The sequence below is a fragment of the Stylophora pistillata genome, chromosome 5, assembly GCF_964205215.1.
Source record: "Stylophora pistillata chromosome 5, jaStyPist1.2, whole genome shotgun sequence".
NCBI lineage: Eukaryota > Metazoa > Cnidaria > Anthozoa > Scleractinia > Pocilloporidae > Stylophora > Stylophora pistillata.
The window spans coordinates 31,570,171-31,585,233 of NC_142523.1; the positions used below are offsets into that span (position 1 = coordinate 31,570,171).

The window sequence follows — 15,063 nt, forward strand, 5'->3', positions numbered from 1 at the left end:
GAGCAAGCTCCACCTCAGCATCTTTTAGCAGCCTTGCTGGAGTTCTGTGAAGTCCAGCTGCCTTATTAACTTTCAAAGGATGCAAAATGCTTTAAACAGTGTTCTGTTCAACCCGTTGAAAGTCCAAGATGGATTTGATATCACTCTGCTTGTTTGCTTCTTTCATTGTTTCATATTTCTTCCATGCGACCTTACTCACAGGCCAGGGCGCAATCGACCAGCAACTTTGCTGCCAATGGCAGCGAAAGACTTGTTGAATCTTTTTGCTACGCTTTTTGGCTCCGATACTAAATGTTTCCCGTCATGTACTTGAAAAGGAGAGCCCCAGTGGTTATTGGAACCAATCACGGAGTTAAACGAGCGCCACATGTCCTTAGGATTCTCAGCTGACTCAGTTAGATTTTTGTAGTGCAATGCCTCCGCTGATTTTACCTTTCTGTTCGTAAAGTTTTTCAATCTACGATACTCATTCCACTGTTCCTGATTGCCATATCTCTTCGCAACTCTTAATGCAGAGTCTCTTTCAGCCATCAACTCTTTAAGATCATTAGTGATCAAAGGTTTAGACGCATGTTTTGTTCTAATTCTCTTTAAAGGAGCATGCTGGTTTGTAACATCAACAAAAAGATTATTCCAGGTGACTACAGCATCATTAATATCGTGAAAAGACGCTATTACACTTCAGGGAACGCTAGCAATGTCTCTCCGAAAATGGTTTTTATTGTAGTGTTTAAAAGATCTTACGTCACGGATTTCCACGTGAGCATTGCAAACTCCGGCTTTCTTTACTGCGAAAGTAACAGAATGATCCCTTGCTCCGAATTCATGGACTCCATGCGGGACAATACGGTGAGTGTTATTAAGAAACACGAGATCAATTGCCGTCCTCGTGAATTCCGTCACGCGTGTGGGCTCTTTGACGAGTTGACTCAGACCATGGAGACGAGTCATTTGCCTTAATTTTCTGATATATTTGCATGGTTTTAGGGCAATAACATCCGCGTTGAAATCTACCATAATGATCAAATCCTTTACCATTTCGTCGTCCAATTTAGCGAGGCTAAGATAATTGTTTCAGGCCTAAGATAAATTTCTCTTGATTCATACTCGGTGGTTTATACATCACAGCAGATATCGTGTTCTTAGCTTTTTCTGGACATATTTCTACGCATACCATCTCTAAAAAGTCAGATTCTAAGTCACTTCTCCGCTTGCTTCGCCATTTGCTCCTTACAAAAACGGCGAAACCACCTCCATTTCGATTTCTATCTTTTCTGTAGCAAGTATAACTCGAGGGACATATCTTACTATCGAGCAATGTACAATCCATACGTGATTTTGTCACCGCAAACACATCGAATGCTGCTTTCTCCATTAGTACTTCGGCGCCGGCACAGTGTCCCGGCAAGGTTGCAATGTTTACATGAGCAATTTTCATTCCTCTCTTCTTAAGATTTGCATGAAGATCTTTATTCATCCTTCCACTGGGCTTTCCTTCTTCTACTCCTGCGTTAATTGTTTCATGTGACTTGCGGACATGTGTATCAAAGCCAAGTGATAAACAAGTTATGCATTCCCAAGCCAGAGAAGGTTCGCAAAGTTCATCATATTCCGTACTCTTCATACTGATACACTTAGCATGAAACCACTTGTCGCTTGAGTCGCATTGTTCGCCATCTGATTCTTTTGGCACTTTTTTTTAGTGCAAACATCACAAGCATCCGTCACCGACCCTGGATTGCTCTATATATCTCACGCTAACAGAACCATGACAGGAAGTTGCACAGATAGTGATATTTGCTAATTTCAGTGCGGCCATACATTTCAAAGATGGCGGCACAAGTGCTTCATGTCGGAATCTCCGAGTCTGACTAGATTTTCGCGTTGGATACTGCTTAACATCCAAACCCGTCGACACAGCGATACTGCAGGACATCTTACCGAAACCACAACTGTGAAAGTAGCCAAGCCAAGAATATCAGACAACATCGATAGCCCGCCATTATCATTCATGTGTGACCATGATTTTCCTCGTCTTTCCTCGGTCCTTCCGTAATTTGAATTCGCTGAAAAATTATTCGCAGCAGCCCTTATAGATGCCACTGTAGACGGCAAAATGGCTTGCACGGTCGCGCTTGTTTACGATGCATTCGGAATGCCCGGTTTAGTTCAAAAGTCACTGACACCTCGTTTCCAGTGTCAGCATTTGAAGTCGCTATTTGAAGTTGCTATTTCAAGTCCATTTTCTTGTCGTGGCAAGTTGCTCAAGCTGCTGATCACCGCGTTGACAATTTCGTGAACAGAGCTAGCAGACTGCACGTTATTACCTGCCATGTTTGCAGCTTCCCGCCTCCGGGTCGGCTCAATTGAGAGTGCTGGACTGTTGTGCGGGAGGTCGAAGGTTCGAGCCCCGGCCGGACCAACACTCGAGGTCTTAAAATAATTGAGTAGAATATGCTGCCTTTCTACAACATCAAGAAATGGTTTAGATATTCTAGTCTTCTCGGATAGAGACGAATAGATGGAGGTCCCGTCTCCTGCAGGGTTGGGGTAGGAGACGTTAATTTCCCACACACGAGATCACTGTGTGATGGATGTCCTCCTCGGGGTGGGATGGGTGGGTAAAAAAGGGGTTAGGTGTCAATTTGAACGAAAGTTCTGTTCCTTTCTCCTCCCATTCCCGTAGCGAATTAATTAAACTAAACTAAAACTAAACTAATAATTTGGATATATCAACAAAGTTGAAATGGTAAATTGGCCACCGTAACATTACAAAAGCTGACATTTCGAGCGTTAGCCCTTCGTCGGAGCGTTAGCCCTTCACTCCGACGAAGGGCTAACGCTCGAGAGCTCAGCTTTTGTAATCGTGACGGTGGCCAATTTACCATTTCAACTTTGTTGATATATCCAAATTATTTCGTTACCCCCACCGACGCAGCCCCAAACACTTTTTTTCGAAACTATCAGCCTTTAAACTAAACTAAGCTTCTGGAAGTCCTCACAAGGGAATTTCCCGCGCGAAGAAACTCTCACATTCCCGTATGCTCATAGCACCACTTCCTGTGATACCGTATAAGGATATACCCTGTTACATCCGGTTAAAGAGTCAATCAGTTTCCGCTTCCCCTCGACTAGTTTCTTTTTCCAGGTTAATTTTTCCGCTCCATTGCACTTTTTCGTTGGCCATACATTCTCGTCAACTTTTAAACCTAAAACAACATTTTTCATTGTCATGGACCATTTTTTTTTTATTTGAAGTAAAGTTTTATTTATTTAAACACACATTTTTAATCTCACTGTTTATTTTCTCAAGTAAGTGAATTCTTTTTTCTTTAGACCTATTTTTGTCCGCAAAGAGACGCCATAGTGTTCTGCTAAACTGTACGACCCATTTCTCAATCGTTTGATTATCTCGCTCTTGCACAGTAGCGCCGTCTTGCAAAGATATAGATTGCCCTTTGCATCCATGTCCAGCACTCTGAAGCGTCGCTGATTCACTCCCCTGGTATCGGAGATCAAAAATAAACAATATTGTTAAAAATGTTTCTCGTAGTTTTTGCAATGTAAACTGTTTCGTCTATTGTTATGCGGTTTTCACTACCAAACAGTAATTCAAAAAGGTGAAGACGCTCTAAAACCATGACTGAGTGTCGGTTTTAAATATCTCCTGAGTTAGATGTATGGCAAAAATGTGGGATAAACTGAAAATTCATTCAATGGTATAGAAGTTAATAGTACCCCGAAACTGAGAATAAAACGAAATAGAAGATCAGCAAATGAAACATCATTCGATTGTCAGGGATCCTGAATTGATCGCTGGTTAGAATTGAATTTTCTGTCCATCTTAGGGTTGAGATCTTAAATTGCAATGTTTCCAACCCACTAACTTGTTCTTAAGAGTCTAGAATCTTAAATGAAATACGATAAAACTCGTGGTAATCAGTCATTTTTAATTTCAAATATCCATGTCATCTAATTATTATAGGCTTTTAATTGTCACAGTACTGATATTTTGACAGCTAACGAGTCGAGAAGCCCATTTGTCTTAGGCAAGTTTGTGAAACGCATTTTTCTCGCTTGACTATCAATAAAAGAATTCAAAATTGTTCACAATTCAATTAGAGAGAAATTTGTTAATAGTGTCTAGGCAAGCTATTTCCTAGTGTATTTTTAAAAGTAATCTTTTGCAGGCTTCGTTTATAATTTTAGAAATAGTTAAGCCAGGTATATTAAATATTTAAGATAATGATATAACGTACACTCTTGATAATGTGTTTGTTTTCAGTGATTGAATCTTCTTAATCAAAGAAAAGTTTTAAGTTTCTAAGTTCCTATTTCCATATCAAAAATAACCAATGGCATTCGTAGATACCTTTTTTCCGGTTGACAGAGAATATCGTTTATAAGGCTAGAAGTCTCGACTGCGAGAAATTTTCACTTGCAGTAAGTGCATGAACATGTTCGTGAATTCATTAGTGATATGTAAATTTATGACCACGTCTAGAAAATTTTTCTGTTTGATGAACTGAAAAATGACAGCATATATGAAAAACTTTGAAATAAAACAGTCGACAGAAAGTAAACAGCTTAACAGTTTCTGTTATTGCAGGCTTGATATCTCAGAAGGTCCTTTCATAGGAAACTATATTTCTGGACGCGTCTTAAGCCGGTCGCTAAAATATTTTAAAACATTCTGAGCCTTAAATCGATTTGACTAAGTAGAGACTGAAGTACGAAGGATTGAATAGGTTTTTAGAAATACTCTGATATTTTATAATTATTAGATCTTCTTCTGTGCATTGCCAATGATGCCGTCAGAATGACATACAACTTTTAGAACTACTTACCGATACTAAATAACAGCATCAATGTTTGGCCATCCACCTCAACTGATTTTAAAGGTTTCGTTAATCTCTCCCCCACCCAAAGATTGAACTATTCCCAGTTCAGCCGTAATCATTTTGGCCAGTGCCAGAAATGACGAACACTGGAAGAGACTTTCATGAGTTTGCGCAGAGAGGAATTTTTTATTGCCTTTTCTTTTTCATATTATTTTTTTCTAGCCAATAAGAAATCAGGAAATTCCGTTCGGTTTCCTGAAACCGCTAAATCAGTAACGCGGGCGCAGTTTTGGGAATTAGCTTCCGATCGGGGAAAGGGTAAGTACACTTTAACATAGTATTTATCCAACTTGATTCCCAAATGCGACGACGAAATTTACTAATAAGCATTTTCTTTTCTTTTAACAGGCCGCTGTTTATGTTCACTAAAGTTTCTGTTTTTCCCAATGGGTTTTCCTCTGAGCTCTTACAGAAGTTCGGAAGACATGCGGTGTTTTTTTTGGCAATGAAACAAGATAGGGACCGGATAAATATTGATTCCGATAGAGCCTTTTAGCAGATTTTGCCTTTGATGTTATTATTGCACTTTATCCACAAACAAATAATTACCCGTGATATAATTAAAAGGCGAAATCTTGGCAGCAAGAAGTTGGCTTGCACGCATAGGAAATCACTCCTGTTATGGATGAATTTATACATCCAAAAAGTTGTGTGATGACTGCCTTGATCGGATTTGGACGAAACCCTGTATTTTTTACCGCTCGTCGTTAAAACCACATATTGGGCTAAAACGCAGGTCTCTAAACTTTATTATATCTTTTAAAAAAATCTCTGTGATTAGATAATGTCCCAGACGGCTTTCCCGCTTCCCGGTGAGTCATATTTTCTTCTTAATTTGGTACTATTAACTTGATAACATCAACTTAATTTGGTAACATCGACTTAATTTGGTAACATCGACTAAAAGTTGAAATTGTAAATTGGCCACCGAAAAGAATTAAAAAGCTGACGTTTTGAGCGTTAGCCCTTCGTCAGAGCCCCTCGTCTACTGCTTTTTCGATGCTTTTGCTCTTTCTTTTCCGAACCTATCCGAATTCGTGCGACTTGTTTCGGGGGTGAATTTTGTATATAGACAGATATTCTCGCCAGAATTTGTCTTCTCACAGAGAGGGAATTACATTTAAAGCGAATTATCACGACAACAATGCCACAAAAATAATAAAGAATTTGCTCTTCTTACTTAGCAAACACAGCATGACAAACGCAGCATGTTACCACCAATTGGGTATTATACATGAGAAGCTGGATGAAACAGATCAAGCAAAGGACTACTACAACCGTGCACTGGAGATTCGTCTGAAAAAGCTGGGACCTGATCATGTTCATGTTGCAGACTCTTACAACAATCTGGGTAGTTTACACAGTGCGCTGAGCGAAACAGATCATGCAAAAGACTACCATAAGCGTGCACTGGAGATTCTTTTGAACAAGCTGGGACCTGATCATGTTGATGTTGCATCCTCTTACAACAATCTGGGTAGTTTACACAGTGACCTGGTTTAAACAAATCAAGCAAAAGACTACCATAAGCGTGCACTGGAGATTTCGTCTGAAAAAGGTGGGACCTGATCATGTTGATGTGACAGCCTCTTACAACAATCTGGGTAGTTTACAGAGTCACCTGGGCGAGACAGATCAAGCAAAAGACTACCATAAGCGTGCACTGGAGATTCAACTGAGAAACTTGGAACCTGATCATGTTCATGTTGCAGTTTCTTACAACAATCTGGGTGCGTTACACAGTGCGCTGGGCAAAACAGATCAAGCAAAAGACTACTATAAGCGTGCACTGGAGATTCGTCTGAGAAAGCTGGGACCTGATCATGTTCATGTTGCAGCCTCTCACAACAATCTGGGTAGTTTACAAAGTGACCTGGGCGAACAGATCAAGCAAAAGACTTTTATAAGCGTGCACTGGAGATTCGTCTGAAAAAGGTGGGACCTGATCATGTTGATGTGACAGCCTCTTACAACAATCTGGGTAGTTTACACAGTGACCTGGGCGAAACAGATCAAGCAACAGACTACTATAAGCGTGCACTGAAAATTCAACTGAAAAAGTTGGGACCTGATCATGTTCACGCTGCAGTTTCTTATAATAATCTGGGTGGGTTACACAGTGCGCTGGGCGAAACAGATCGAGCAAAAGACTACTATAAACGTGCACTGGAGATTCGTTTGAAAAAGGTGGGACCTGATCATGTTGATGTTGCAGCCTCTTACAAAAATCTGGGTAGGTTACACAGTGCGCTGGGCGAAACAGATCGAGCAAAAGACTACTATAAACGTGCACTGGAGATTCGTCTGAAAAAGATGGGACCTGATCATGTTGATGTTGCAGCCTCTTAGAACAATCCGGGTAGTTTACACAGTCACCTGGGCGAAACAGATCAAGCAAACGACTACCATAAGCGTGCACTGGAGATTCGTCTGAAAAACCTGGGACCTGATCATGTTGATGTTGCAGCCTCTTACAACAATCTGGGTAGGTTACACAGTGCGCTGGGCGAAACAGATCGAGCAAAATACTACTATAAGCGTGCACTGGAGACTCGTCTGAAAAAGTTGGGACCAGATCATGTTGATGTTGTAGCCTCTTACAACAATCTGGGTAGTTTACAGAGTCACCTGGGCGAGACAGATCAAGCAAAAGACTACCATAAGCGTGCACTGGAGATTCAACTGAGAAACTTGGAACCTGATCATGTTCATGTTGCAGTTTCTTACAACAATCTGGGTGCGTTACACAGTGCGCTGGGCAAAACAGATCAAGCAAAATACTACTATAAGCGTGCACTGGAGATTCGTCTGAAAAAGCTGGGACCTGATCATGTTCATGTTGCAGCCTCTTACAACAATCTTGTTAGTTTATACAGTGAGCTGGGGTTAACAGATCAAGCAAAAGACTACCATAAGCGTGCACTGGAGATTCAACTAAAAAACCTGGAACATGATTATGTTAACGTTTCAGTCTCTTACAATAATCTGGGTAGGTTACACAGTGCGCTGGGCGAAACAGATCGAGCAAAAGACTACTATAAGCGTGTACTGGAGATTCGTCTGAAAAAGCTGGGACCTGATCACGTTCATGTTGCAGCCTCTTATTACAATCTAGGTTGTGTACACAATGACCTGGGCGAACTCCAAGAGGCGAGGCATTGTCTTGATCGTGCACTGGTAATTTTTATTTCGAAGTACTATCAAGATCTTGTTAGGGTACGAGAGGTCAGGAGGAACTTACCTCGGTTGCGACAGAAATGGAAGTACGTCGTGGATAAAGGGTTAAGCTGCTTTGAAAAGAAGAAAAGATAGACGTGTTGATAGTCTAGAAACTGCTAATTCATAAACGGTGAAGGTCTTTAATTCACTTTTAGACGTTGCTGTCTCTGTGCTGGAGAAGTTTCGTCAAAGTCTAGAACGTTTTGATATTTTTGTTATATTTCACACCATTTGAGCCTCTTGTATCTTGATTTGCAAACTCTTGTGATCGGACACAGTTTAGAGATTTTTCCTTGCTTGCGGTCCAACGGTGCACGGCAAAATCGTTTATGGGTCACCATTTAGTGCTGCTTCTTCTGATTTATAATTTTTGATTGATTGGCTTGTGTACATATTATTCTCTCCTTATCAGTAATGTATATTTATAAGTAAAAGGTGGCGTGGTGGTTTCGTTATGTTTTATATTTGATGAAACTGAACCAACAACAGGCTCCTCCTGTAAGAAGCGAGGTATAATTGACATGGTTTTCGAATGAACAACTCAGGACTTACTAGCACTGTAGATCTCAGTCTGTGAAGTTTAGGAGTATTGTAATCGGTTACGAGACTCCTAGTGATATTACCTTAGCATTTGAAAATATCGATCAAATGGAGACTATACGCTTTATCTATTATTTTATCATACATTCTTAGATGAAAGTCGTGCGTTAACTACAGAGTTTACGAGGAAATTCGTTTAATCGGGATGATTAAGTCCAGTATTAGTTGATATCGACTCTGTGCGTCTTAGTTCACCGATCTTTAGAATAATGACTGACAATATATACATTGGCCTTTTGTGAGAGCTTACATAAGTTTGTATATTTGTTTGCGGTCAAATATGAGATCGTAATACATGATGTTTGACTCACCGAAATACATGGACGTGCTTTTGCATCAAATAGATCCTTGTGTGGTTATCTTTCGATTTTGCTTTTGAATCGTGCAATGGCCCCTCTCCTCCCACAGTATTCAAGCATGATGCTTTTAAGCGTCACCCCTTTGGCAAGCTCGTTATCTTCTTTATTAGTATACTGGGTGAGACCCAAAGAGAGTGCCAAACTTTAGAGGGGGCTTCAGTTGTGTATCCCAGGGGCTTGCTTCATTTTTCTTCCCCCTCCCCCGAGCCAAAAATATTTATGTACAACTTTGGTTTAGATCCGTTGGTAAGGTTGCCGTGTACGTCGTTCCCTTCGGTTTGATGACTCTGTTCATAACGTAGACGAGTCACATGGACTTATTTTCGATCATAAAACGGTAAAATCATGTGTTTTCTGAATATTTCGATTGCAGTGTTTTTCTTTACCCTTTTCATTTTCAATTGTGAACATTTGCGAAAAAAGGAAAAAGTCACAGCTTTGAAAATGGCTCTTCGTCCCGGAAAGTAAAATGAATAAAGAAAAGACGCAGAACTCATCAAGGGAATACGAGGTGATATTGGTCGCTCTTCTAGTGATGTTAAATTCAATAGACCACGCTTGTAAGGAAAACCCTTCTTATTGGCTTTAGAGCAGCTGGATACCTTGCCTTTCTTGAGGTTTAAATCATACGTCATGCAAATCCATTCACTGTTATCAAAATTTTAAAACCAGTGAGATGGAACTCAACAACTTCTGGTGAACATACCGTATATATGTTTGCATCGAATTTTACTACAGAGCACTTATACCAAAGTTGGTCACAAGTGCACACATAATCTGGGTCACATGCAATGCTTTTTGTGAAGGAATTTATCCCACAAATTGCATTACATTTGTTTTTTTGTAGTCTCAGCACATCACTTTTGCATGTCAGTTGTGACACACTGGGCAGATCGTGAAATGGTGTTTCAGAAACTGTTTTTCCCTTTATTTTTGGAATTTCTATTTACCTCTTTGATGTGTTGAGGGTTATTAAGTTTCTTTTTTCAAGTGGCCTGTCTGTTAATTTCCCTCATGTGCTCTGCACTCTCTGCTTTTCATCTTCTTGCTGTCTGTTTAATCTATTGGTTTCCTAAATATGCTGCGGGTTCTCTGCTTTGTGTTTTCTCACCGTCCGTTTGTTAATTTCCCTTATGCGTTCTGAGTCCTCTCTTTTTCGTTTTCTCACAGACTATTTGTCAATTTCCCTTATGTGCCCTGGGTTCTCAGCTTTTTGTTTTTCAATGAACTGTTTGCTACTTTCTCTCATGCACTCTGGGTTGTTTGCTTTTGGTTTTTTTACGGTCTGTTTGTTGATTTCCCTTATGTGTTCTGGGTTCTTTGCTTTAGCGTCGCTCAGTTTCTCTGATATGTTCAGGATTCAGTTTTCTTTTTGTGGCAGCCTGGTTTTTCTTGTCCCTAGCTGTTATGCTATTAATGCAGCTGCTTTGCAGCAAGTTACCATTCTCCCTTTTTCTAAAATTCTCGTCAGCTCTTCCTTTTTTTCATGTATTCCCTCATGTAGTCCTTTTTGTGAGCTTTATGTTTCTTTCTGTTATTAACTGGATTGTTTTCCTCTGCATTTTGTGCACATTTGCTGCTGTTCTTACTTTCTAACATGGAAACATAATGAATTTCATTTAAGTGCCCATTGCAATATTTAAGCCATCTGCATTCATTGGCTCGACGACAGTAACAGGAGAAAAAGTTGGATTTGATTCAGCAATATGAATTGATAAATTAAGACGACTGGCATCAGCTTGAATTTTAACTGCATCAGCCCCTGTTCTCTGACATGGCATTCTTTCCAAATAATCTTGCCAAGAATACACAGTGTTACGTTCAATAAATTGTTCAGGGCGATGCACTAAATACTGAATGCCAACACTGTGCACATGAAAATGATTATTATGATTGCCACAGCCCTAAAAAAGCAATCACTATCTTCTCCAGCATCAAATACAGTTTTGCCGAACTGAGACAACCTGCTTTCTAACGGTGAAAACGAATTTGTGCCTGATGTAAAAGGTGTTGGATTGTAATACTGACTTAAAGGGCCAGGATTTCATTCCTCGCCTCCACTCAATGATATGAATCTGCTTGATAGACGATAAGTTTTCATGTGGAGCCAGCTTAATTTTCTTAGATTATCTTCAGCATACATACGAAACAACCTAAGATGACTTTTTATGCTTTGGCGTCCTGGTTTGAACAATGAACAGAATTTTCGTAATGAAATACGTCTTTGGGAAAAGTGGGAAGTTTTACCTTATGCGTCGCTCAAAGAAACAAAAACATACAACATAGCTATCAGTATAGATGATTTTGGACACATTTCTTAACGCATAATTTCACTGAATTTCTGTTTTTTTTTTTCCTGTTAAAAAGCCTGATAACCATTCTGTGAGGAATTCTAGAGGGTTCTCTTTCTCATCTCAATCTAAAACGAAAATGGGAGACAATGTTTCGTATAGATTTTCAGACACTCATATTTTGATCTGCATTCCTCTATTGACAATTACTCGACATGTGGACTGGTATTTTATTTGATTTTCATCTTTCTCCTCGATAGATGCATTTAAAAACTGCACAGGCAATGTAGGATTACCTTTGATAATGATTTGCTCCCTGGTATTCGGGTTCACTGCTTCCTCTCTGTTTGGCATTTGTATAGCTTTTGATATTTGGCATTAAATTTTGTCATTTGGCGTATAGTATATTTGGCATTTGTTTGACAATCGTGCACGAGATCTCCGGCTGCCTCGCGGTCTTCACCGGATCTTTCCATTCTGTATTTTTCAACAACACTACTGTACTGGCGAAGGAATACGTGGTCTTCCTGCGTATTTCGTTCAAACCATGTTGATCGTCTTACCACGGTCACTTGACTCGTAAGATCGGGTACATCCTCTCAAAGTGGAGGTCGAATTTGATAGTGTCCACTTACAGGGGTTGCTGACTGATCCAACATCTGGTATGCGTCCAGATTCTTTGTAATGTAATAACAACTAAAATGATTTACAATCATCTACCTGGTAATGATTCGAAGTTATTGCTTCTTCGAGACCGGAAAAACTATCAAGAACGCACGTGGTGTGGGAAACTGCCCCGACGATACATGTCAGCGGGGCTTGTAACTTGCTATACGTAGACTTAAAGTGCCCCTGAGATCAAAGTTTTCGCACATAACTTTTTTTCATTTTCGTGATCAGTGTGTCTCCTTCACCTACTCTGCCAAAATTCAATCTTGAGTACCAGAAATATCTTTTTTCGGGCCGCTAAATTCGCGATTTCGCGTCTGTCCTTATTTGACCATGTTCCGGAAGTTGACCGCAGGACTCAGAAGTGACGTCAAAGGCTCAACGCGAAAATCTTACATGGCGAAATGTCAAGCAAACATAACAGAGTGCCTTACTCTATTCTTACAAAAACTAGACAAAAATAATGTCGAGGCATCGTAATTCAAAGCTCAAGTAATCGTGCAGACCATGCTGTAGGTATTTCTCTGCATAGCAGCCTTGCAAATAAATCAGAGCGGGAAAAACGGATGCGATTTGTGCGAACTCGCCGAGTAAACTTCAATCTTGCAGGAATATTTGTGATCTACTCCGAACACTTCTCGGAAGACTGTTTCGAGAGATCTGGGTACCTTGAAGGATCTAGGCAAAGAATTCTGTCGGGTTCAGTGCCTACCGTTCAAAAGAAGGGACAGTTAAGACCGTCCTCTGTGCGATCTCGAAAGTGAAGTCTACGAACCTCCACGGGTTTTGTCACCTTTACATATGCACTGATCAATATCCACCTTTAACAACACTCTGGCAGAATACCTTACAGAAAGGCAAATATCGGCAAACATTGTAGATAATAACGATAAAATAGCCAAATTGAGGAATGGGATTTCTCACCTCAACGAGCTTACTTTTAGACAAGAGAGATGAAAAATATAATTGTGTGCTCTGACTCTGAAAAAAGGAGCTTTAGTATCAGCGAAAGTAGAACGAACATCTTAAAAAAGACGCAGAGAGCGTAAAAACACCTTAAAATGTAGGCTTGCAGCCAAATAACCGAGAAAATGAAAGTTTCTTTAAAAACCTCTCAAACTATCAACCATCTGACAGCCATGTCAGCGTGCTATCAAAGGGTCTCAAACTCATCCTAACACCCTGGACAAACAGATGTGAAATCAGGCCAACTTTTGCGAGATTTATTCGCAAGACGAATGTGCCTCCGTTACACCTTTCACGGACAAAACAAAGAACCACTACCGTTTTATATCAAACTGAATGCCACCGGTTCAGTCTTCTATTGCCCTTCAGAGCTACTTGGAAAATTGTCACAACACAGCTTGCAGACTGTATCTAAGCCAAGCAATACCTTGTAACGCAATGAGGTTACGGTTCTGAAAGTGTTGAAACAAGCTCTGCTTTGAACCTCACCGAAGCAACACAACAATAGTCATCATGAATAAGACAGAGAAAACAAGAGGCCAAAGTGCAACTCAACAACAGTGTTCACTTCAAACCTCTCAAAGCACCGATAGCAAAAAAGACGCAGGAAAGGGTTAATGAGATCATTGACCAAATGCATCGGGGCAAACACATTAATGGCTTAGAAATGGCTTTCTCAAACTCCCAATATCCGCCTTGATACACAATCAGCCATTGCCGAAAACAATTTTTATATATCACTCGATCATTTCTTACAAAAAAGGAAAATCCCTTACGACTAGCAAAAATACAATTTGAAGGTGATAAAGCGACGTTACCACAAAAGCCACATGGGGAGTCCATGCCGTTCTGTAATTATCTTTTCGCATGGCAAAACTTCATCGTTTTCCGGCGCAAAACTATCCACAGAAGCTTCAGATGATTTCTGGGACAATTCATCGTCAGACAAAGTCGACATTTCACGACTGACCACGAAATAGTTCTCAAAAAAGCAATATGTGTGATTCTGTTTGCACCGAACGAAGAGAGTTGTGACAAAGCAAAGCATAAGTTTGTTGAGCCTTTGACGTCATGATGACGTTTCCTGCTGTACAACTGCGGGCTCGGCTGGAACATGTTTTCAGCAATGGCGGAGGATTTTTGGACGACTTTGAAGCGGTAAAAATTAGTCATCGAAGGTTTATTTTGAGTTTTTAATGGCAAAAGGGGTTTTAACTTGACCCAATTCAATATTCTGTAAAATAATTAGTCCAAAATAAAATGGCCAATTTTCGTCTCAGGGGCACTTTAACGAATCGTAAAACAGTAATTTGATTTATACGTATGATGCACGATCCTTCGCAGTAGATAGTGTTATTTATGCAATAGCGAAAATCAGACCTGAAAAAAATCAGGCCTGTACGAGACTCGAACCACTAACCTCTGCGATACTAGTGCAGCGCTCTACCAATTGAGCTAACAAGCCAACTGGGAGCAGGCCGTTAAGTTGATTCGTAATAAGCCCGTGATGATAAATCAGATACAATGAATATATGAAGTCCATATATTTCGAACTGCATCATACGTATTTAATACCGCAGTTCAAAATATATGGACTTCATATATTCATTGTATCAGTACTTTGATTTATGATAAAACTTTCTATCACGAGCTCAGTAGTAGGAGTTGGCGTGGGTGTCTGATTGATTGAGGCCCCTTGGATAAGATAATAAATACCGCTGAAGAGAAAGCACCTCTAATTTTTGATAATTCTTCATTAAGGACGACGTCATCCATAGCAAAGCTAAGGAAGGGACACGGCAAAGTATCAATTGAAAGGAACTTTGCGATCAATAATTAGCCATAAGATATGCTTCTAACCTTTTAATTGCAGATATTAAATAGAGTGTGTGACTACTAAATACAGTTTTTTTTTGTGTGATTGTTGTAGAGAACAGAAGTAAAAGCTCATATATCTACATGATCTACATCCATTCAGTTTTCAAATAAGAATTCCGTTTTACCACGACAAAATTGTCTGTCTACTAAAACGAACGCTCCTCAATAAGCGTTGTCTTT

General features: G+C 40.0%; 1 protein-coding gene and 1 pseudogene across 1 annotated transcript in view; both read right to left on the bottom strand.

Annotated features, from left to right (window-relative positions):
- Window positions 1–15,063, bottom strand: part of LOC111347607 (uncharacterized) — a 563,268-nt gene that overhangs the window by 356,060 nt on the left and 192,145 nt on the right. The window lies entirely within an intron of this gene.
- LOC148731456 (uncharacterized) lies at window positions 10,405–11,846 on the bottom strand (annotated as a pseudogene).